The sequence below is a fragment of the Leptinotarsa decemlineata genome, unplaced genomic scaffold (assembly GCF_025532065.1).
Source record: "Leptinotarsa decemlineata unplaced genomic scaffold, Ldec_3_MD MMD2_tig00000035_RagTag_RagTag, whole genome shotgun sequence".
Classification (NCBI taxonomy): Eukaryota; Metazoa; Arthropoda; class Insecta; order Coleoptera; family Chrysomelidae; genus Leptinotarsa; species Leptinotarsa decemlineata.
This window is the reverse complement of record NW_027412540.1, coordinates 22,601,527-22,626,573: the sequence shown is the minus strand read 5'-3', so window position 1 is coordinate 22,626,573 and position 25,047 is coordinate 22,601,527. Positions and strand designations below refer to the sequence as shown.

Below are 25,047 nucleotides of genomic sequence, written 5' to 3'. Positions count from 1 at the left end.
TCCATCACATCAGCTGTCGAACTGCTCTAGGGAACTAGTGGAACCATATAAAGCTTGTGTGGGGTAGTGTACACTTTGAATATACTTAGTAAAATTTGTCAATTTGTATATACTTTGGAAACAGAGACATTCAAGTGGTATTCAAAATTGGTGAGGATAGTATCTGGAAAAGAAAAATTTGCAGTATTTTTTTGGAAGCTATCGATGGTGTCTTTGATTCCAAATTTGTTGTTCAAAGGGCTATTTGATGTCTTTCATAACTGTTTCCGTTCCAGTTTGTAACTTTTATTCAACTCACCAGAATAATAAGTTATATAATGAAAGAATACTATACATCTACAAAAAAGGACTATTTGTCCTCAATCGATCTAAATAAAAGGTCAATACATCGTTATCAAACAGTTGCTTCCAAGATTTCTCCAACTTTGTCCTAAGCTCATTGCACACAATCATATTTCCCCTGAAAGCAGTTGACCCTTTTCTGAATTGCAGATGTTATTAGTTTAAATTCGCCACTTTATTTGAACTGTACTATGCAAACAGCAATTAAAACAGAAGTAACAGTTGTTGCAGATCTAAAGTTGCCTACTTCAAAGGCAATAAATAGTGACTGAAAAACAACTGCTCCATGAATAGTAAATGAGACGTGTATACAACTTCAAACAAATCGTCTACGATTTTGTTATGCGGAATGTTCAGAAAAAAGGATTCGTGAGTGGCTTTGAGTTGCTCGGAAACGTCATACAGAGAAAAATATAAGGTATGTTGGTGTTGCTTTGATCTCACAGAAATGAAAGCTACCGTCGAAACTGACACTTTGAAATAAACTGAAAATGTTTTGACGATGACGGTAATGAAAGAAATTTTCTTGGTATCAAAATGGAACGTTATTTATTTGAAAATTACTGCAAAGCATAGCAGAAGATTTTGAACATGATCACAAGCAACCAACAGTTCTTTAGTTCGGAAAAATTTCTAATGAAAAAATTGGTTTACTTTTTGGTGAGTGTTTGGGATTATTTTCTCTAGGAATTTATTGCTATGCGAATCAATTTGAATAAATCAGGCTCATGTCATAGCAATACAATTAGGTCGATTTTTTCTGTAAGGTTGTAGGCACGTTGTAGGCACGTCCAAACAAACAATGGAACCAAATTTTGAACTTATTAGCACATGCAGTTAGCGGCTAAATTATAGAACGGATTGAATTTCGCAAGAACTGGATTTTTGATAGGAATTTTGAAACAGGCCCATTTTTACTTTTCATTGCCGAAAATTCAGTATTGATGACCAGCTTTTGAGAGATGACGCTGAATTATGGATGTAAATATAGATGTTATAGTCATTCAATCGGAAGCTCCAATACTGTATTCAGTGAAAACAATTACTCTGATGTGTTTGTACACAATGAATGAAAATTGTTATTTAATTTCAACATTATGTGAAACGAAATTGTTCTTCAGTTGAATTGAATAATCAAACTATCATCCACTAGTCTCTCAGCAGTAATCAAATCCTCGGACACATAGTTCGTAGAAAATTTCTTAACCGTATCTCATGACATTGAAAGAATATTTGTTCAGAAATTTCATCCCTTACTAAAACACCTCCGAAAACACCATTCAAAAGTAGAATATTGATAATTTCAGGCTCTTTCAATCCTTATTATTCAATTCATTCAATCATGAGTGATATATTTTCTGATAATGAAGAAAATCCGTATTTTTTTGATAATTCTCAATAGTTTCGGTTTTGATTTCAGTTATTTACTGAGATATTTTTATGTAATACAATAATTGTAACCCCTGTATGAGAGATGATGCCTGAGTAATGACTTATGAGTTCATGAAATTAATTTATAATCATTCGTTCAATAAATTTAAAAATTTAATTCTGACGTGAGAATGGAAATTATTTGTGAAGAAAATTAAATTACGCACCTTACTTTCTCAAGAATAATTTCGTAGCAGTAAATATCTGTCACTTTTCAAAACAAAAAATCGACCACTACTCAGACTTGGTAGATGTGAACAAAGTGGTTCCGCAGGGTTCTATTCTTGACCTTATTTTGTTTCTTGTCTATTTCAACGATATTGTGTGCAACTTTTCCAACTTTTTCTTTTTGCCGATACCTGCTTTATTGTTCATGCATCAGAAATTTATCATTTACAAACAATGATGAATGAGTTGCGAATAAACTTATTGTGAAAGTGTATAAAACGCAGATCATGTTTTCCAATTCTTATAATTTAAAGGAAGATATTAAAATTATGGTGAATGCTCAATCAATAAATACTTCAAACTCACTATTGGTTGGGTCGACAAGATGTTAACATAAAAACTTATTTTCACAGACTACAACTATGATTTCACCTGGACAGATCATATTTCTCTATTGAACTAAAACATCGAGCAGAGATATATTTGCTATTAGAAATACAGATATACACACCAAGTAAGTAGCAAAGCTAAGGACCAGAACCTGTCATTGGCATCGCTTTAGGCTTTGCCAAACAAAGATTGGACAAATGGATGGCTGATTTATGGACTTCTGCAGAATTTTCCAGGATTGGCTTACTCCTAGGCGATTATTCAGCATTCAAAGCTTGATACCAAACAGTTGTAGGACTTTAGTAGGGATGAGCTACGATGTCTAACAAGCCTTCTTACAGGTTACTGTCATTTGAGTCATCATTTGCAGAGACTTGGACTGAAGGAAGATAAAGTGTGTCGCCTCTCTTTGGAAAATGATGAAACTGCAGAGCAATCACCATACAAACTAATCGGCTTCGTTAAGAAGCTGGGTTTATTTTGTCGAATGTGAATAGGTGTGAGCCACAATAAACCCTTGCGGGTTAACCTGAGTAGCAAAGCTCATTGCAATTTAGTACTAGCATTTGGGGGTATGTTTGATCAACTATGTAGAGAGTCGTGCCAAAACTACTTCATATAACCCATACATATACGAAATCTCACTTCTAATTCACAAAATTAGAGGTTCTATGCCACCTTCACTAGATATACATTCATATCCATCCAGAAATTAGTCAACAACTCTTTCAAATTACCGATACAATAAAACTCGTAATCTATAACTTACGAATACCGTTAACTGCAATATTTTTTCTAAAACACCATAGTTTTGTAAACCATAGTGATGAAATTTTCAGAGAACTGAGTTGAATTTTGATATGGATTTTCATCGACCATCTCCATTCAATTTTCAGAATCTACAATTACCTTCACTCAAAAAAGTATCAATGGCACTTGGAATTTCTATAGTCCACCTGAGACTTTATTATATATTATTATTCAGTTTTCAAAACACTTTTCCTGAACATCAGGTACAGATTTCGTTCTGATATATACATGTACATGTAATGTATTTTTTCAGTTATGTATATATCTATAATTCAGGTTCATGTAATCTTTGTTGCGGTATACGTCTATCTTTCGGCAGTTTCGTCTGTGAAGGTTACTACTAACACCAAAGTCGAAATTGATCTATGTGCGAACACTTGTAAGTATTTATTTTGAGACATACTGAAGGAATAATTTTATATCACTTTCTACAATTCGAAATACGCGCGTCATCCCTACTCCTTTCTTATTTCGAATAGGTACAGTTATTTATTTGGACTTTTATATAGCATTGTCTTCAAATGGCGACGGGAATAATAAAACAAATGAAAAATTCATAATAAATGAATAGTGAATTGCACTGGCGACACTCTTGACAGTTGGTTTACAACTTGATTTCCATAAAAAACTTCACGAGTGGACAGGGCATCAGAATTGTCTGAACTGTTTTTCGTAGCTAATAACATGAAGAACGCCAGCATAAAATGAGCTATTTTCTTGAATGTATGATCACAGAAAGCATTTATTCTTCTACAAAATTTATGTGTGACGAATAAACCAAAAGGAAAAGACTACGATTGGCTTGTAAAGTTCTTAAATGGATATTACGACTGACAAATAGTAGGTGTATATGCTGAACGATGTAAATTTCATGCAGAAAAAAATTCAGCAAACAAAAATAATCAAGATTGGAAGTAAAGTTGTGCAATTTGAGTTGAAGTGCCACTTTAGTGCTCAGCTAAAAAATATTCTTTGTGACAAGCTCATATGTGGTTTGAACCGAGGAAAAATTATGGACAAAATTTCGAGTGATTGTGACACATCTACTATCTTTGAAGGGACGATTAACTTGACAACAGTAGCCAAAAGTACCATGAACAATCAAAAACAGCAAGTCATCACCATTTCTCGCAAAGCAAAATGTCACACATTTCATTTTATCACCATACCTATTTCCAAAATGCAAATTCCCATCGTGCAAACAAAAACCCAATCACGTCAATTGGCGAGGTTCTATTTGCCATTACCTGCTACTAATACCCATTTATTCAGTTGAAGTAGCATAAGAGATAATCCCCAAAATTCTTCTTTTGACAGCTCACCCCAAGTTAATTCCGTTCCCGATGTAAACAATGGTTGTAGGCAATATAACGCTTTGATAGAGTTAATTTCCTTTAATGTTCATCACATCGACTTTGTGTAGTAGTTTGTTTTTCGGGCATTAATTGTGCCGTAATTCTGGTGCATCGCATCCAACTAAGTGGCCTTGTAGTACAAAGCAGAACGCGATAGCTTTTCCGATTTGCGGAAAGCGGAGAATCGGGCTCCGGGCAGTTTGAAAGTTAATTGTACCGCCCGGGGCGGTGATACCAACTTGTGAACTTTGAAGGAAATACAATGCGACGCCGCCCTACGCATCGCTTATCTCTGAACTGAGTAAAATATTTCACCTGATCGCATACGTAACTTTCAAATAATTTGATAAATTACAACGCTGGAGGAAAGACTTTCGTACAGAATTGGGTTGAATGTTTTTTGGATACGTGAAAAATATTTTAAATCTAATTCACGAATAAGGTTATCAACAAGACTCACGAAAAATACTGTTTGTATATTTGGGTAAAAAATATTCTTGTTTGGATTTGATTTGGTTAATTGTATAGAATGGGCTAAATTGGGCACTTTCAAAGAGGAACTCCTGATTTTGAACCAGATAGATTTAAACTGATGGCTAGTCAACCTAATTGATGGTGGTCAATTTCCAATTTGAAAAGAAAAGGCCAAAATTATACGAATCAAATAGGGATAAGGAGTTGAAAGAAATAGGAGCTGTTGAAAATAATCCCAAAACGTTAACGCGAAATTTGAAAATATCAACAAGGTTACCTGAAAACAGGAGTTTCATTTTGAAAGTATCCAATTTGTACAAACTATTTTTCAAAACTATTATTACATCGACCCGGTTCTTGATGAAAATTACTAACACTATAACATAGTAACTTTCTGGGTTGAACTCGTTAATTGAACTATTTATAACAGGAGTTGACAATGGTAATTCTACGTGAATAGGTAGATTGAAAAAAATTATATCAAATATAATATTATTTCTAGGTAAGCAGGTCGATTTTGAAAAATAAGTTATTTGTTGGAAATTTAATAGCGAATTTTATTGTTTTCATTAATTAATTTCCAAAGATTCCACTAGATTCAATTCCTGTCCTTCATTTTTTTCATGTAATATATCGTAGTTTATGTCAAAATCGTTGTTAATTTCTGAAAGATGGAAAGCTTAGGTGTAATTGGTCTCAATCAATTAAATTTTTTTGTGTTTTGAAATTTTCGATTCGAAATTTCCAGACGTTCTTCTGAATATTAGACGAACCATATTACTGAAACCGTAAAAGAAAATCAAATGGAATATTTGTGATGGACGAATATTAATTATAACATTATAGTGGAAAAATATTTTTTTTTACACAACAGACAATAAACAACAGGAAATAAACATTGAAATCTAATATTTTTTTATTCTTTCGGATGTGGAAATAATAAAGACAATTATTACTATTATTATAGCAACAAAAGTTGAACAGATAGACTTCAAAGCAATACTTTTTAAATATCTCCACACGTTTCAACTGTAACTGCGGCGGTCATCTTCAGTGGCGTGGTCGAAGTATTCACTTCTTGACGTGTCCACTGAAACCAAAGAAGACCACGGCAGAACCCGGAAGCCAATCAAAACACTAATGAATTATTAGCAAAAAACTGATTTTTGAGTACAAACACTTCTTCACCAGCTTCAAAAAGAAAAAACAAATTTGAATTGAATCAATCCCATCAATTCATTACATTAAAACATTTATGATATAAAATCTTGTCGCGAAATTCATCTATTTCAGTTTGACCAAAGCCCATTAACCCAAATTCTGTTCTCTCTAACATCGTTATTTTTTATACACAGGTAAATGTTGCGTTCTCATATCATGAGTTTGATTTAGTTTGAAGTTAATTTGGTAAATGAAAGCTTGAAAATTGGCATAGCGATTGCCTTTTTTTACGACATTTTGACAATTTTTTCTTCTTGGATCCCCTCACTTTTTACCCAGTCATGAGGATGCATAAAGGAACATATCTCTGCCTTTGGGAGTCCGCTATATTGAATCAAGTATGACATAATTTCATTTTTCGTATTCTTTTCTGCAAACTTTCATGAGATGAGATTGCATAAAAAACTAATCCACAATCTTAAACGTTCGCCAAATTCATTACCACTGAGTACAGGATTACCATTGAAAACAATACCAACAATATAAATAATCCTCACCACAAATAAAGGTCCGTTTTTTCATTACAAACAAAGAATTTGGTTATACTCACAAACCAGCAGTACGACCATTTTATATATAAGGCATCGGCCTCATCGGCGAATCCGCCAATTTGTAGCATGTTCTAACTGGCGCATTCGCCAATATAAAGTATATATATATATATATATATATATATATATATATATATATATATATATATATATATATATATATATATATATATATATATATATATATATATACTTTTTGAAATCACTTTATGCTTGGAAATGTCCTGATCTACTCACCTTGATTCGATTAGCATATCACAGTTTTCATCATTATTCCGAATATTTTCATAGAATAGACTTATCAACTTGATTCTAACTTTTTATTTATGTGCGAACGTTTTTTATGCAAATTCAACTCAACGCATTTTTATCGTCAGTTACGATCTTAGCGTGAGACTGTCAAACATTCCAGAAATCGTCATTTGTTATTCTCTTTCGTGAATTTATATTAGCTAAATAACATGTTTTTGTGATGAATTTTTCAGTCGATGTATGTACTTTGAATTATTGCTAATTCCAGATGATCACGAATATGATTAGCGTGAATATATCACACAAGTAAACTCCTGATTCTTAATGCCATCTGTCCAAATATTATGGAACTATGATAGATAGTTTCTAAATTTAATGAAAGGGTTGTTATCTTGAAATTTCACTGCAACTCAAAGCTGAAATATCTTCCAAATGATTACAACTAACCCAATTTTATTTCATACTCGTTCAAGTTGTCAACTTCATACTGGGACCTTGAAATATTTATTCTTGCAATGAAATTTCATTCAGAACGTCTTCAAATATCATTCATGAAAACACCTGAATACCGATTGACGTGTTTTTATTCATATATTTTTACTTCAGGTTATTGGAATTCATGGAAAGTTGAAGATAAAAACTGCTGAATATTGAACTTAGGGAATTGAGCTTGAAATTGTACCAAAACTGTTATATTAGAATTTTAAAATTTGCAATGCAATAAGTTTTGAAATAGAATTATTGAACAACATACTTTGAAAGTAAGTTAAATTACCATATAGTTCAGGTAAGTAATAAAGAATTCATCGAGATTTTTTCATTTAATTAATTAATAAATTCCTGTAGTTCTATGGAACCTCTTTATTATGTCCTAGTCCTTGATAAACATCAAAAAGTAACATCCCCATCAATATTTTGAAACATAATTATATATTTTCTTGCACTGGTAGAATTTCAATGGTGTTTCAACCAAAATGGACTTAAAATTTATTCGAACTCTGTGTTATGTGGCGAAATTTTTGCACTTGGCAATGAGTATTGATTAGTGCGTTCTACTGGACCCCAGTAATGGATGATGTTAACTTGTAAACAAAAAAACGGGCTTAACTTTTCTATACCAATCATTTCAAACTGTGTAACGAAGCAGAAAAATTTAAATCTCCGTTCTTTGTGGCGATAAAGGTGCAAGATCCGAGATGGCACAATTGAATGCCCACCCACATTATGTAATACTAACCCGAACGGCATAATTCACAGTGATAATTAGTCTGTAATTGTTCCATTGTTATATGGATGTGGGAAAATGAAACGGTTATTAAGCAAGTTAGGAATTTGGTCGGAAGTTTACACTTTGGAAGTCAGTAAACTAACAATCCAAACAATGAAAGTATGCGCCTAACCCATTTCGCATGGTCTCGTTTTGCTTTATTCAATAGATTGTTTGGTCTGGAAATGATGTTGGAATTTTCATTTGAAAATCCGATACTTCGGAATCCCTTGAGAAGAGATTATTAGATGAATTCCTCGCTGCGGATCTTCTGCAAACAGTACATGTTCTCATTAAAGTTCAAGAAATTGTTTAGGGTATTCAAAATTGTTGAGATCTCGTTGAAGAAAATTTGACGGTGTATTCAAGAATGTCAAATTGCTACTACAATAAAAATCATAATTGGCACAGACGTTTTTATTTCAATGTCGAAGACTCTTTAGGAATGATTTATTTCGATTTTTCTTTATTTTGATTACGAGAAATAATTTTCATTTCAGGAAGACGAACACTTGAATTATTTCGTGACTCATCAAATAAGGATATTATTGAAAGAAGAGCATCAAACGTAACATTATCAAGACGCATTTGGTGCTTCACAAAAAATAATCTACCTTTCCGATTGAAAAATTTCCTCAAGAATAAAATGTAGAATCCGTCAATTGACAGACAAGATGGACAAATTGGAAGCCAACAAAGTGAATATTGGATGACGTAGTTCATAACATGAACATGTAGTTATGAATTAATATTGGCAGATTCAAAAGGTTTTTAACACTTGTTTGGAATTAAATTATTGTATGGAATGCGTCTAAATAATAGAATAAAGATGAATAATGAAAAAACATATCACAGAGGGTGTTCAGTATTTATATATTTATATATTTGTTTACTCTCTGTTTTACTCTGTATATAGTATTATTGAGTTTGATGTTCAGTTGATGTAACAAGGAGAATAAAAAAAACTTTTTTGTCTGACATTGAATTTCAATATTTCGTTCTTCGAGACCGGATTCAACCTAGATATTTCAGGTAAAACATAACATTAATTGGTCCTTCTACGACTTTACCGAATCAGCCTATTGAGACATGTCAAAAAATCGAAGAAGCGAGAGATTACTGGAAAAACGGGAGAAGGGGAACAAGACAACATTTTTCTCGAGGCTTACATTTGGAGCACAGTAATGACATTGATGACAAAAACTCCACTTCTAAGTACTTACATGCAGACAGCAACAAGAAAATGTCACGGCAGGGTTCCATTCAAGAAAGGAAATTGATTAAGTCCAAGACTAGTAGTGCCCGTTCAGAAAAATTCAAAAAAGAATTGATGATTCAGGCAGGAATCAAGAAGAAAGAACTGGAGCAGAAATTATTGAAGAAAGAACAAGAGATTCTCGACTTACAATCAGCCTTCAAGTTATCACAAATGGAATATGAATCTTCGGATGCAAAAATGGGTAAACTAGTTCACTTGGGATGGTAATAATGACACAAAATATTGCATGCCTTGCTGTTCTCAGGTATGTGAACAATTTTCTACATTGTCACACGCAGAAATATATACTACTACTCTTAAAAATACAAACAACTGTCAAAATGACGTTAGGAGGAATTTTATTTCACGTGAAATGTATAGTCAATCAATTGATAATAATGACATAAAGAAAATTTTGACTAGACAGAGTGTTCCGAAAGACTTGCCAATTTTCAATGGGGATCCTAAAGAGTGGCCCAATTTCATTCACCAATTTGAATATTATACTGCTTTGAGTGGTTATTCAAAAGAGGAGAATCAAGGCAGGTTACAGAAGGTTCTGCCAAATAACGCAAGCAGTATTAATACTTCCGCAAACTGTAGATGAAGTAATAGAGTTATTGGAGTTGTTGGTCGATCGGAACTTATTACTTCATTACTCGATCGTTTTAGAAAATTTTCATGAATTGAAGACGACAAATTAGATATCTTGATAGCATTTTTCAGATTAAGTAAAATATTTGTATATACAGTCCAGTCCCTAAAGGAGAATGAACACTTCTGTATTCCTTTGCTATTACAAGAACTTCTGAATGAATTAGCGACTTCTTACAAATTGAAATGGGTAGAATATATTACTGAAAAGACAGTGAAAAATAAACTTATTGAATTTTGTTCATGGTTAGGATCTAAAGATAATGCAGCCTGCCAACTTCAAATTCCACAAGTTTCTGAATTCAAGGCTAATAAAGAAAATTGCAGAACAATGAGTGGGTATAAGATGTCAATCCATCAATCCTGAAAAACACATGACATTAAAACAGACAAAACTTTTGAAACAACCTGATATTTGTTCGATGTTTCTGTTGCCACATACCTCAATTAATATTTATTAAACTGTGCCATGGTGAATATCGATCGATAGAGAATTTTGTTCTCTATGAAATGAGGCAGTTAATTTTTTCCAAATTTAAATTTTTTGACTCTTTTCAGCCTACCACTATATGATGTGGTTAGGCGATTTTGGGCCAATTTTTCTCAACGAATTCAAATCGAACCAATGCGCTGCCGAAATAGCCTTGAAATTGATCAGGAGATTGGCAATGATACTGTTGAAGGACGCAATGTTCGACGTTGGTTGGCGAAATTTAGTTCCGGAGATTTCAGGCTCCAAGATGAGCTCGGAAGTGGTCCTGGTCCAGGACGACGATTTGAGGACCCTGGTGGAGACTGACTCATCACAAACTATGCGTGATGGGTCACGTTCCACATATCATCGTCCAAAATCAAACGAAAATATATGAAAGGTGTCATGAACATTCGAGGTTGACATACTGTTTACAGACGATGACATACAAATACCAAAAATAAGATTACCAAACAAAAATTAACGGATATCCCACCTCGCTCCTTCTTGATCTCCTACGTGTGTTTCAAATATCCACCAATTACTAAAAATACTACAACGAAATATCACTTGTTGAGTCACTCGAAGTCAGTAAAAATAAGTTATCCATAATCAAGTACGAAAGCGACACAGAAGCTACTGTTTCAATTAGACACTCCGTCAAGTAAAACAAATCTAATTACTCTGAATAACACCAAATAGTCGGTGATTCTAACCGGAAAATATGCTAGACAATTAGTTTGTCCCCGCTCATCTCCGTCGTCAGGAATTTGCATTTCTGGAGGACTATCACAAGCCAAGTTATTTAATATATAAGTTATGCAGGTGCTCACGACTTCCAGATAAGTTGGATGCCTTAGTTTGAGTTTGGAACATAAAATTTCCGGAACCTTCGGCTCCCTGCACTGTTTCCTTCGAGGTTTTCACCTAATATTAATGGACAAGCTAACTTACAAGTAAAACTTTGGGAAGAAGCGGAATTGAGAGTGTCTTTATGGAGTTGTCTGAAAACAATGAAATAACTTGCGACGGCTAGACGGTGAACGTTTCTGAAAGAGAATGAGAAATAACATCGCAGAATCCAATCTGAAGAGTGAAAAAGTTATCTCCACACTGGGTGAATCGAGAATAGAATTGGTCTGTGTTTGTCAAAAATAAGGCTGTGCTTCACATGAAGATGACTGTGGATACTAACAATAGAAACGTCATGAAGAAGATGGGTTTGAAATCTTTTTCAATTGTGAAATTTTCAATTGTCATTTTTCCATCCTTTATCTTGAAATTTCAATGTAGTGGAGTCCATTCTATGAGATTCATAACATAGCCATTGAAAGAGTTCAGAGAAAGTTTAGTGAATTTTTAATTTTCAAAATAGAGGGTTCTTACCCAGAGCGAGGTATCAGTAATGATGTCATATATGAATGTTTGGAACATTTTAGTTTAGAGCATCGCAGAAAATGTGTGTCGATCATATTTTTACTCGAATTAGTGAATAAGAGAGTTGATTGTCGTAAAATTCTGGAACAAATTGAGTTCAATGTACCACGACCAGTTTCGCGATCTCAGTCCAATTTTCGGCCTCGCAGAACAAGAACTAACCTTATGCTCAATTCTCCAACATATGTTATATTTACGAATTTTAATAGTATTTGTTCTCATTGTGATATATTCTCTAATAACCTTCGTAACATTATGATAATTGCAAACGTGTACTTGAAGCAGGTAATTAGAATTAGTTTTTCTTTTTGTTAATTTTCTTTTTCGGTTTTTGTGGTTGAGTATTGTGAATATAAATTTTTATCGTCCTGTAAATGGGTAACTGTCGGACAATGAAGATATTATTATTATTATCATCTTCATTTAATTTTTATATTGTTTGCTCATCTGAATATTCCGGTCCGAATATTTTCAGTACTTTCATCTGATTCTTCCATAGGTTTCGAATCTCCCAATACCATTTCAGACGATGGAAGAGCTTTGGTTCAATTTGAATTCTTAGAGAAAAATTGGTCGAAAATCGCTCAACAAAATCATATAGTGAAAAGCTCAAAGGAGAGTTTTTGGTATTGGTTTCGAAGGTCAAAAATCCAAGGTCCAATGAATCTTCCCTTTTTTTAATCATTAGATTATTATCTCCAACAATATTTGACTGAGAAAACCCCATTCAACAAAAGTTCATCATGAGATTTTCATGTTCAAAACCGCTACACGTAATTCACTTTATACTTCTATATATACTATATTATAAATACTATACTACTACTATATTGACTTTATACTTTGAGATTCGTGTTACGGTTTATAAATTGTTTATATCGTTTTCGAGGTGTGGATAAATAGATATGATAAATACGTTTTCATTCCATGAAGTGAGTTAGTGTGTCCATTATTTATTTAGTTATCCCGAAAATCATTATCTTCATACATTTCATCATTGTTCATCCTGTCACAAACCTATTGCTACAAGAACACAAAAAAAACTGAAAACAAAAGTTCTCATTGTTTTTGAACATTGATATTTTGGAATGAAACATTTTAAAAAACGAATATAATTGCATATAATATCATCACTATGTTCCATTGACGTTGTTCTTAAAACTGCATAATCTCCGAAACTTACGTATAATACTTATCCGTTATATAAGGAAAATGTCCATTTATTTTATAGATAGTCGAGAAAATGATTTTGGTTTAGTTTTGTAGCTTTAGGTTTGGGGTATTCTATTGGTTTTGGTATGTATAGTTTTAAACCATATCTATTTAGTTCTTCCAGTTTAGTTACTGCAAAGTTCAACTAAACCATTGTTATGATTAACAGTATTTTAGAATTCCGGCAGTTATTTCGCCAACAGCATATGCAGGAATTACTTCTGTGAAAAATCCTGCACTGACACCTGTCGGATATGATCCAATACCCTTCGTGGTATAATCCAGGAGAGTAGTTGTTTTCTGATAGGTGTCATTCCATTAACATACAGTGTAGGTGAGTTGAGACTTGCCTGAACGAATTGTTTTTTTAGATGATTTAACCTATCATCTTGTTTACTAAAATGAAAAAAAAAAAATGGTGTCATCACGAATTTATAATGATCGTACATTTCAATCAAATTCGACTCATCTCCTAGCAGCAGTACTGAAAATATGCGTTATGAGTTACAGAAATAAACGCTGGGAAAATCAACATATTTTAGTATTGCAAAAAAGCTTGGTTTAGTTTCAGATGAATTCTTGCTGAATGAAATTCGAAAGAAAAACACTTGAAGAATTTCTGAAATATAGTCTTATGAAACATTCTTCAGGAAAAAGGTCATTGGAGTAGGCGGAAATATACAAGAGGCCGATATAATTTCCTATGAACGTTTACGAAATGAAAATTTAGTAGCCCTTCAATAAATTTGATGTCTGCTTGGAATGACGATATTACTTTAATGAAAATCGCGAATGGCGGGTGGTCTGATGCTATAGAAACTGAAAATTATCCGGTGTATGTGTATTCAGAACAAATTCGCTAAAGCTTCTGTCAAAGACAAAAACCTCGTGAATCCATTGATAAAACAGGAAATTGTAGATTTACTCACCATTTGTCTATCTCAAAATTATTTCCAGTTTGACGGAAAATTCTATTCATGCATTGAAGGACTAATAATGGGAAACCTTTTGAGTCCCTTGCTGGCGGAAATTTTCATGGATAACATAGAGTATGAAATCCATAATAATCAGTTAGCTAACAGTTTTTTGTACTGGTACAGATACGTAGATGATATCTTAGTATGTTTTACTGGTACCGATAGGCAATTAGGCAAGTTCATTCGTCACCCGTCAATAAAATTCACCACGGAGAGGGAGGTAAATAATTCAATAAATTACCTTGACTTAACCATTACGAAAAATAACAATAAACATGAATTTGCAATTTTTCACAAACCATCGTACATAGACATTATCATACATAATTCCTCCACACACCCTTACCATTGCCACCCTGCATTCAATAGTATGCTTCACAGATTATTGAATATTCCACTGTCTGATAGGGAGTTCCAGAAAGAGCTGAATTTGATCAAACAAATCGCGGTTAATAACGGGTACAAAGTAGATATTATAAACGCTATTCTTACGAAAAAACTTCAAAAAGCTTTGTCTACCCATATTCCAGATGCGATAACGTCAGTTATAGGACATTGGCATATTTGGGTGAACCAACCAGGAATATCGCCCGTTTTTTTGAAAAAGAAGGCGTAAACGTTGCTTACAGAACGAATAATAATCTAAGTAAATTTATTAAAAACAATGAAGACAAAACTTCGTTGTTGGATAGATTAGGAGTATATGAGCTGACTTGTGGCTCTTGTCCAAAACTGTATATTGGCCAAACTGGAAGAACATTTTCCTAAAGAATTAAAGAGCATAGAAGCAGTTTTATAAATAGAAAGACCAATTCCACATTTGCAAACCACCTTTTAGCAGAAGGACATGAGTTCAATCAGGAATACGATGTGTTACATTTAGAAGAGAAGAGTTTGAAACTCAATCTTCTAGAATGTTTAGAAATCAATAGATTCAGAAATTCGGGTAATTTACTGAGTGATCAATCAGAATTAAATAACTCTCCGTTACTGAATATTTTTTCAAATGTGGAAAACGGAACATAAGCTCAGGGAAAAAATCAGGTACTTGAAATTCAGGAACCTCAAATTGTAGAATAGGGTATATATAACATTTAATGTGTAGAATTAGTTATTAAGACGCCCGAGAAAGCCATTGTATGGCGAAACACGTGTTGTGTTTTTGTAAAACTATCTAGTGAAAATCACACAATAAAGTGTTTTTAGAATACGTTCTGTCAAAGCGATAGATGGAAATTATTTTTGAAATTGTGTTATGTAATTTTGTCGGTGAGAACGTTTGGAGTTGGGTATTAATTCTCATTCGATTTTGTTTATACTTTCTTCCTTAGATAAACACAATAAATCAATAGGTACTGAATGATTCGAAATATATCATTCGTTTGATTAAATGTTCTATCCATTTATTGACTTTATCCGAACAGTTCCTTTAGAAATTGTTTTTGGCTGTGGCTAAACATTACTGTATTCAACAAATACGATGAATACTATTTTAAAAACTCTGGTCCGTAAATACAGGTCCGTATTTAAACATTCAAGGATGGGGGTGGCCCAAGTCAGATGACACCCTGTATAAAAGATTCATGTATATATTCTGAGAGCACACATCAAGTGCCAGTAGCAAAATGTCGACAGATTTTCAATATGTCTACTAATAAAGAAGATATAGGCAAAAAAATTATTTGTGATTTTTTGGTTTTTCCTGTATATTTCCAGAACCAAAAGAGCTATATTCGATTTGAATAGGTTTCTGAAATACACAACTTTGCCACAATTTAACCGATACTCTATCTCTTATCGTTTACGAGATCCCCATGTACAGAAACGAATTTGAAATAAAATTGTCACCAAATTATGAATTTCCAGGAAGACCTCAAGAAAGACTGTTGCAAATATACTTTCATCAACTGATTGATGAATTATCGAGTAGATTATTCTATTTGAAATTCTCAACATAGGTACTACATTGCCGTCAACTTTTTCAACGTCTGACAATGTGGAACTGAATCTTTTTTCTTGGATGGTTATCAATTTTTTTACATATGGATTATAATCTCTAGCTTAGCACGCAAGTTGTGGTAATAAAAATACATATCAGATTATCACGAAATGTTCATGAAAATCACTACCTATGAAAACTAATGAACACGCTCGTGAAAAGTTTAGGTAGTCACATATAACCAGTTCAACTAACAATATACAATGCAAAATTAAAAGTTCACCAGGCCAAACTGATTTAAAGCTTTGTTGTTGAAGCTTTCATTTTTCTATACCTCGTTTATTGTTGAACTGAGTAATTTATATTTGATGTTAACACTAAATTCGAAAATAACAATATACTGTCATCTAGGTTCAACCGTTCAATACCTACTCAGAAAAAAATCATTCAAATGTTCATTAAAGAATATTAGTGATAAACCTATCAATAACTTGTCTTCAATCAAAATTTTTTTTTCATAAAAAAAAAACATTTATTAACAAATTTTCCGTGTTTCTATGAACTTTTACATTTTGAAAAGTGGGGCCGTCTGTGCGGCTGTATTGAAAGGCAAACAAAGAAGTTCTCTACAAAAATATACTGCGTGATATAAACTTCTGTAGCAAATAATCAAATAGACTTGTATTTCCAGAAGTTTCTAGCTATCGAGTTGGAAAGGTTCATACGAAATGGGTAAGTAATTATACGAAAACCATACAGACATTTTCCGACCGGTTTCTCCAAATTAATAAAGCTTATAACGATTTGAGTACAACGTAAATCGCTACTTTCGCCGAGGCACCGCTTTCAGGTGCAACTTCCCAAAAGACCTAATAGTGTTTAACTGACCCAAAAACAACATTGAATATCGATTTATTCGCAGCAGAATGTTGAAAGAGATCTAAATTTTAATGAAATTGTTTTGAAAACAGTCACCATTGATTTATATTGCAAAATTAGAGATGAAATGAGTTCATGTCTTTCAATTTAGACTAGAGCCAATTTTACGAGAAATCGTGTTATCCATTTCGATTTTTTGACTTACAAAAAACAAAATATCAGAATGAAAAAACAAATTAAGAAAGAAATTGCAAAAACCAGTGACAACATAGTTTTGTTGAAAGTATATAAAGTCATTAATGCATGCATACATTTTTTTCATTTCTGGAATAAATGACACTCTTGAATATTATTTTGCATCCGACATTTATAGATTTTTTTTCGTGAAATAAGTACTTGAGTACTTCCAAAATCCAAACGACTATTCTGTTTTCCCGTAAAAATGGAAAACCAACACTATATTCTAAGTTTGAGAACTTTTTCATCATTTTTGAAATTTATTATTTTTCAAAAATTTCATTTTCCATTATGGACATAGAACTTCTGGCGTGAAATGAAAATAATAATAGTAATATGTTTATTAACCAGCAATAGAAAGAGTTTCCAATACCTACATCATATGCAAATTCAAATAAAATACAAAAAAAAGAAAAACAATAAATTGAATGTAATGTCCTAGATATGGGTAATAAACCCTAAGGTTGTGCATGGGAATTCTTTACTTATTGTGTTACCAATTCATATTCGAACAGTATTTCAGTATGAGTATTTTCAATTCCTGACCTGAGAAAAAGTGAATGACAACGAGAGGAGAATCGAAAATTCAGTTCCTTTCTATAGCGATGAAGTTAGGGAAATTTATATAAGTTATATTTAATATGGTTTCATGATCTACAATGACGAGATACTTTTTGAATATATTTTTTATTAGTGGTATCGAGTTGACTTTCATAATCTTATTTTCATGAAATGAATCTATTGATTGGACTTTTCCCAGACCAGAACTCGAGGAGCGTTTAGATAACTAAGTTAGTATCATCAGGAGATGACTGAAACATTCAGTCATATCACTTCATCATTTCCACCTCAAAATTGCATAACAATAATTCTGTAAGAATCATCCTCGTTTACTTGGATTGGATTAAAAAAACAGTGATTTCAATCGAGAAATGTAAGTAGAATATAATTTAGATTTTTGTAGACCTTCACGGGAATACCTATCTGACAAGAAAAATACTACCCAACTACCCAATATTCTACAACAATATGTGAGCAATTCTGAATTTTCATTATTTCTCTTTAATATTATCGCGGAATTTTCATCGTCAATTGAAAAAAAATCCACGAAAAATCACCAAGATGATTTCGAGTATTCATATAAACAATTAGAAAATCTGTCTGCATGTCAATCATTTGTGAAATATAATAATTTCTTGAAAATTGTGTACTTACTTATTAAGATAACGTTTATTATAATTTTCAGGTAGCTTTTGTCAACTTTCATTTAATATTTTGTGAAGTTATGAAAGCTGAAATCCAAGTGATAAAAGTTACAATTTTTATGATTAATTCCTTTTCATATAAAAGATTAAATGTAACTTCGAAAGACTCAGTTTTCGTAACAACGAAACAATACTCACAGTTTCCAAAAATCCAAAAATGCACAAATTTCACAAAACAAACATAATCAATCCCCAACAGAAAATAGGCACCGTTGAAATTCACACTATCACAACAACGAAAGGAGGAAAGCGGAAAATCCAACTGGAGTGTGAGAATCCAAAATCCACCTTGCACCAAACACAATAAAGATTGATTTCAGGAAACACAATCGCCTCAAAGTCGTATCGTATCGTATCGTAAATAATCCAGCACACAACTCTCGTCACGGGCAATAACGAAAAAAACTAACCATAAAATCCCAGAGTCCTTGACGGAAAACCCTGCAATAGCGTAGGGGCGAAGGCCGTACGGAAATTTTCAGCGAGCTCCTGAAAAACTCGCGAGCTTGATAGCGAAAAGCGTGACACGTACCGCACCGTAGCTAAGCTGCGACTGAAAACGGGTCGCTGTGTACACCGCGAGAGTTGGCAACGAACTGAAGACGGGTTCCCTTCCAAACGAGCGTAGACAGAGAGAACAACAGCACGCGTAAATAACAATAGAAAAAGAAAGGTGTACTATTCCTAATTATGGGGGAATGAGAAACAAACGTCTTTGGATGGATCAAGTAGCGCCATACACTGTTAGCGAGATTCTAGAGGGCAAATCTTGAATTAATTAATGTAATTAGTCCGAGCTAACCCTTTCCTCTCGTGCATTTTTATTATTAGCTTCGATTCTAGTTCAGCGTTAATTGCTAGGTCAAAAGAACTGGATTTTCTGGAAGACGAACGAAAGGATGTGTATTGTGTTTTCGCTGTGTCAAAGGAAACGTCTGTCAATAAAGTTTCGGAGAAAAGAAACTTGTTTGTTAGTCTCTTCCTTTGATGGCCCATTAAAAGTTCCAATTAAAAAGGTTCAAAGAATATTTATCGACAGAGGCTTGTTGGGATGAAGATCTGAGGCAAAATCAACATTGATTAGAAATGTAGTCTCACACACTAATTGCAAAGATTGTTATAACTAACAAACCTTGGACAACTATATAAGAGTTGCCTGATTAGAAATTTCTTGAACATCTGTTGTTTATATTGAACAATGTGGGCGTTTCCGTTTTGATACTTATATTTCAGCAGATTATATGGAACAAAAAATTTACTAAGTACCTTTTTTAAACATCGATTGCAGGTTACATTGGACTATGCCAAGCCAAAACCAAGATATGAGGTTGTTTTCAAAGTTTTGTCCATTTTAATGACATGTATTTCATTATCTCCATCCAACTTCATCTTAGTGTGTCGTATTTTTTTAGGACAAAACAAAAGCACTTCAGGAAAATCCTTAAGGTGCTCTTAAGGTGTATACTAATCGATTCAAATTGAACTGAAGCGCAGCCGAAACAGGCCGAAAAATTAACATTTAAGCATAATGGCAATGATTGTGTTGCTGCACGAACTGTTCGTCGTTGGTTTGCAAAATTCTGCTCCAGAGATTTCAGTTCCGAAGTGGTAATCCAGGAAGTAGATTTGAGGATCTTGGTGAAGAACGATCCATCATTAACGGTGCGTGGGATGACGGAAGAACTGGACGTCAGTCACCATGCGGATTTTGATAGTTTAAAACGTATTGGAAAGGTCAAAAAGCTCGAAAAGTGGGTGTCCCATGATTTGAACTATCGAAAGAAATCATCATGTTTCGAGGTCTGTTCTTCTTTGCTTGGGTGCAACCAAATGCATGCTTCTTTGGATCGGATCGTCACGTGCTGTAAAATCTGGATCCTCTACGACAGCAGATGACGTTAAGGACAGTGGTTGGACACCGATGAGCTACCCAAGCACTTCCCAAAGCCGAAAACCCACCAAAAAACAATATGATTACTGTATGGTGGTCAGCGGCTGGTGTGACTCACTATAACTGTCTGCAACCGGCCAAACCATCATAGTAAAGTCCTACTGTGTGGAAATCGACGAAATATACCGAAAATTGCGTCACCAGCAGCCTACAATGGTCAGCAGAAAGGGTCAAATCATCTGAATGAAAAATTCGTTCAGGGCAGTCTTATATTACGTACACTGTAGGTTGATGGACCGACACCTATCAGAAAACAACTACTTTCCTGGCTAATACTACGAAGGGCGTTTGATTATATCCGACAAGTAACAGTGCAGTATTATTCAACAGAAGGTCGTCCTTCCATTGTCTAAAATTAGATAAATTGATCTGAAATCCCTGAAATAACCTATAAAAATTAAAAATATTAGCTGAAAAATAACAATCAGGCAAAAAACTGAAATTAGAATGAAATAAAATACAAGCAACAATTAAAAATTGAAGGTATAACAAGAAATGAAAATTAACATTTGTTAAAAAGAAATGAAAATTAAAAAAATCCAAGCCAAGGTACTTCACGACATTTCAATTGTTTGTATCCACAATCGTCTTCGGGTGATGACTGGACTTATTCCTTCAAGATCTGACTAGTTATAGGTCAATCGAGTGCTTTCACCTATCCCCTCCTACCTCTCTCCGCGGGAGCTGATCGTTTGGCGGAAGTTGGTTGTATTCCTCATGACTACAGGTTTTTATATGTTGCGTATCTCTACGCTAGTTTGGCTAAATGAATTGTTGGACAACATAGATGCGGCTTCTTTGAACTTTCTCCTAAACCAATGTTCCTCCTTGTGTATGATTTCAGCTTGAGCCCACTTGATGTTATGTTGATGAGTCCAAATATTTTTTGCTATCCTTAATTTACTGGTGTCTCCTCGCTGTGTGTGTTTTTTGTGCTCAGCAATGCGAACTTTCAATGGCCTCTTAGTTTCACCGATGTATGATTTTCCGCACTCGCAGGGTATCCGGTAAATGCAATTCTTGGAACCGCAGCCCACGTTTGGTGACCTGATTTTCATGAGGCTACTACGGATAGTGTTCACAGATCAGAAGCAGGTTCTGATGTTATACTTAGACCCAATTATTCCTATCCTTTCCGACAATCCTCTGATATACGGAAGTATGAGTACTGATTGTGGCGGTTCTCTTTCTTTTGAGGCTCTTGTTGTCTTCTAGCCAAAGTCTGTTCCACCATCACTTTGAAATAACCATTCCGTTGAAGGTCATTTTTGATGATGCCTGGTTCCTTCTTGAGACTTTCCTTTGTATTCCACAGCCCGAAAGTTCGGTCTACTAGAGTCTTGATGATTCCTCTCATAGTTGATTGATGGTGGTTGGATTCCTGGTTCAGATACTGTTCCGTGTGAGTGGGTTTTCGGCATACAGATATTGATAGTGTCGGTCCTCTTCACCAATACTATGTCTACGAATGGCAATTCGTTGTGGACTTCCTTCTCCATGGTGAAAGTGATGAAAGGTATATCAATCAGACTCGAGGCTTCTTGTATGGTTCTTCAATGGCCAGAGTTTCAAACCACTCCATATATATGTTGGCTATAACCATTGAAAGTGGCGATGACATTGACAGTTCCTCATCTTGCGTCTTACTACCGATAGCAAAACCACTGCAAGGAAAAACATCGTCTTTTGTGAAGAATTCAAGGCATTTTGTCGAACTATTAGGAGGAATCGAAGTCACAGAGCAGGATCAACTAATCAGTTTCGACATGGAAAGCGTCTACACCAACGATCCTGTCGAAGAAGCACTTCAAATCATACAGAGGAAGCTATCCGATACAAGTAATCATGGAATTACTAGGATACTCTGCACGAAACTGCTAATTCAAACTGAAGGAATCTTTTAAGTTTTAATTTTCATTTGTGTTCCTTGTATTTTATTTCAGTTTTTATTTTGCTTGATTTAATTGTTACATTTCAGCAAATCTTTTGAATTTTTATAGGTTCTTTCAGGGATTTTAAATCAATTTTTATCATATTAGACAATGGAAGTCTCGCGGCCGAGATTTCAAGACGAATAAACCTCTGAAGAAGCCAGCCACTTGTGCCAGTCTCCAAGTATAACCATTCATTTTGAAATGGAGTCAGAATCTGCTCCACGACAAAGCCTGTCCGAAAATTAAACGAGTTGAGCATCGAAGTTCTGCCTCACCACCAAACTCCCCAGACCTTTCGCTTACCGACTTTTCAAACACCGATAACTTTCTCATCAGTAGAACCTTTGCTAATCAGGATCGAGCTTAAACAGCCATCGTTGACTTTATCGAGTTCCGAGCACAAAATTTCATGCTGGCGGATTAAGTGTTACGTTGGAAAAAGTGTACTGAATCAAATGACGCTTATTTTGATTGAATTGAATGGGTATTCACTGATATAGTGCAGTTAGAAATAGACTCAAACACGGACGAAACTTTCGAAATAATCTAATATAATTTCATAAAAGCAGGCACTTAATTCTCAGAAATGATACTGCATCAAAACGAAAACATTGTTGTCAAGATTGTGATTCTATATATTTTAGTATCAGTTTTCTTCATCTGTTTAAATAAAAATCTGTTTTTCCGTTAATCAGCTGTCGCCCCCATACGAACGACAACTCTTAAAAGTTGAGAAACTTGTGCGAGCTAAGGAGTAACGAGGTCTCACCTTTTAACGTGTGATTCCTAACACGTTCATTTTAATTTCCTTATGCAACTGCAAGAGACATATCGAGACTGAAACGTCAGTCATTTCTGAGAATTCAGGGCTTACAATTTTGGAATTATGGTATAATATATAGAACAGTGTTTTTACTACTTCGCTTTCGTTTTGATAAAAACCCTCAACGCAAGAACTGAAAATGACCTAACTTTGTGCACATGTTGTTAGATGCTGAAAGAATAGAAATCTGACACGCATATTCGGTTCAGATTTTCATTTCGTACACTAGAATGTACAAGAAACTCTTTCACATTGAAAATTGAAGTGCTAGTTTAACATTTTTCAAATAGTTTCACTTGAAGTGTACTCAGCACGTTCCTGAATAGAATTCTAAAATTTATTAGATCTCTTTACATTTCTGTATCGAGAGTGCTCGAGACATTTTGACAAAATATTTGATATGCGGGAGGTGTTTACGTGATAATTACAGGAACATTATATGCATCTTGGCCGAAGCATTTCAATAAACTGACTACATGCATGTTTATTCTGAACAAAAACATAATAAAACATAATGGGCTTGCTTCATGCTATTGAAAATGATACTGGTTTGCTTATAGACTGATCGAGTTAGGGGTATATTATACATATCGAGCCTAATCGGTCTCAATACCTCTTTATATTTGCAGATAAAAGAAAAATTTGAGAAGCAAGAGTTCAAATCCAATAAAATTAATCGTGTCTACAGCGGTGTAGCTAAGCGTCAATTATTTTAACAAAAATATGGAGTAATGAAACATACATTCAAGAGAGATAGCTGACTGGGTGGCAATATGGCTAATGTATAAAGTTGAATTTCTAATTTTTGGGGGGTGGCATGAATGCATAATTGATTTACTTTATTAGGGTTCATGAGCCTTCGAGAACTATTTGAAAATATAGCTCGTTAAATTCTATTTAAAACCATTGTTTTCGAGTACATTTTATTCCATATGGAAAATGTTTTCCATGGATTTGAACGTTAACGGGTTCATATACACTTCCATTATTAAAATTTTTGTGATATCAACATGAAAATTTCTACTGCCGGAGATATTTAAAAAATAACGTTTTTATTGCGTTTTGTGTTATTTGGACCCCATTTATAGTTAATTATCCCTTCCGATGCATTTCTTACAATTTCTTCTTAGATTTCGTTGTCGGAAATGAGTGTGATTTTACTTTCAATCACGAATGAATCCGCTCCCGGAAATTTAACAATGTTTACTGTTTATTGTATTTTGTATTGTATCTATTGGTCAATCGAACAAGAAGCGGGACTAGGCCCGTGACGTCATGGGCCGATTTTCAATAATTAATTACGGGTAAACAGCGCTATTTAGAGACCTGAAACGAAGTACACTATTTTTCAATTTGAAATTACTACCGAATGAACTGTAAACCAACCCAGCCCATTCACTGAATTCATACTAGAGTACATTCCACATCTACTCATATCCAAAATATTCCATATTTTCGGAATCACGTTTCAATTTTTATTCGATAACATATCCCAAATTTTCTCTCACCCACCCCATTCACTCAGAACATTTGAAGCGGTTTCAACCGATCTCGGTTTTGATTTATCATGTTCAATAGTATAATTCAATTTTGATGCCACCTTCGTTAATTGAAACTAATACCAGTTAACAACCAACTGTGATACTGATAATTACATGAGATAAATTCATCCAGACCATGAGAGCAACAGATAGGGGAGGTATCGTTGAAATTTGATATTGGGAAGATTTCTTGCCATATGTGTTAAT

The 25,047-nt window shown here is 33.9% G+C and overlaps 1 protein-coding gene and 1 long non-coding RNA gene across 5 annotated transcripts in view; one reads left to right on the top strand and one right to left on the bottom strand.

Annotated features, from left to right (window-relative positions):
* Positions 1–19,195, bottom strand: part of LOC111516172 (irregular chiasm C-roughest protein) — a 232,808-nt gene extending 213,613 nt beyond the window's left edge. For all 4 annotated transcript variants that reach the window (XM_074172023.1, XM_074172026.1, XM_074172025.1 and 1 more), the window contains exon 1: positions 18,730–19,195. The gene's annotated coding sequence lies outside the window, so the exon portion shown is untranslated. The remainder of the gene's footprint in view (positions 1–18,729) is intronic.
* Positions 797–9,117, top strand: LOC141481153 (uncharacterized). Its single transcript, XR_012464769.1, has 3 exons — positions 797–1,002; positions 7,601–7,755; positions 8,762–9,117. It is a non-coding gene; the product is annotated as an uncharacterized lncRNA (long non-coding RNA).
* Positions 19,196–25,047: the final 5,852 nt, after the last annotated feature.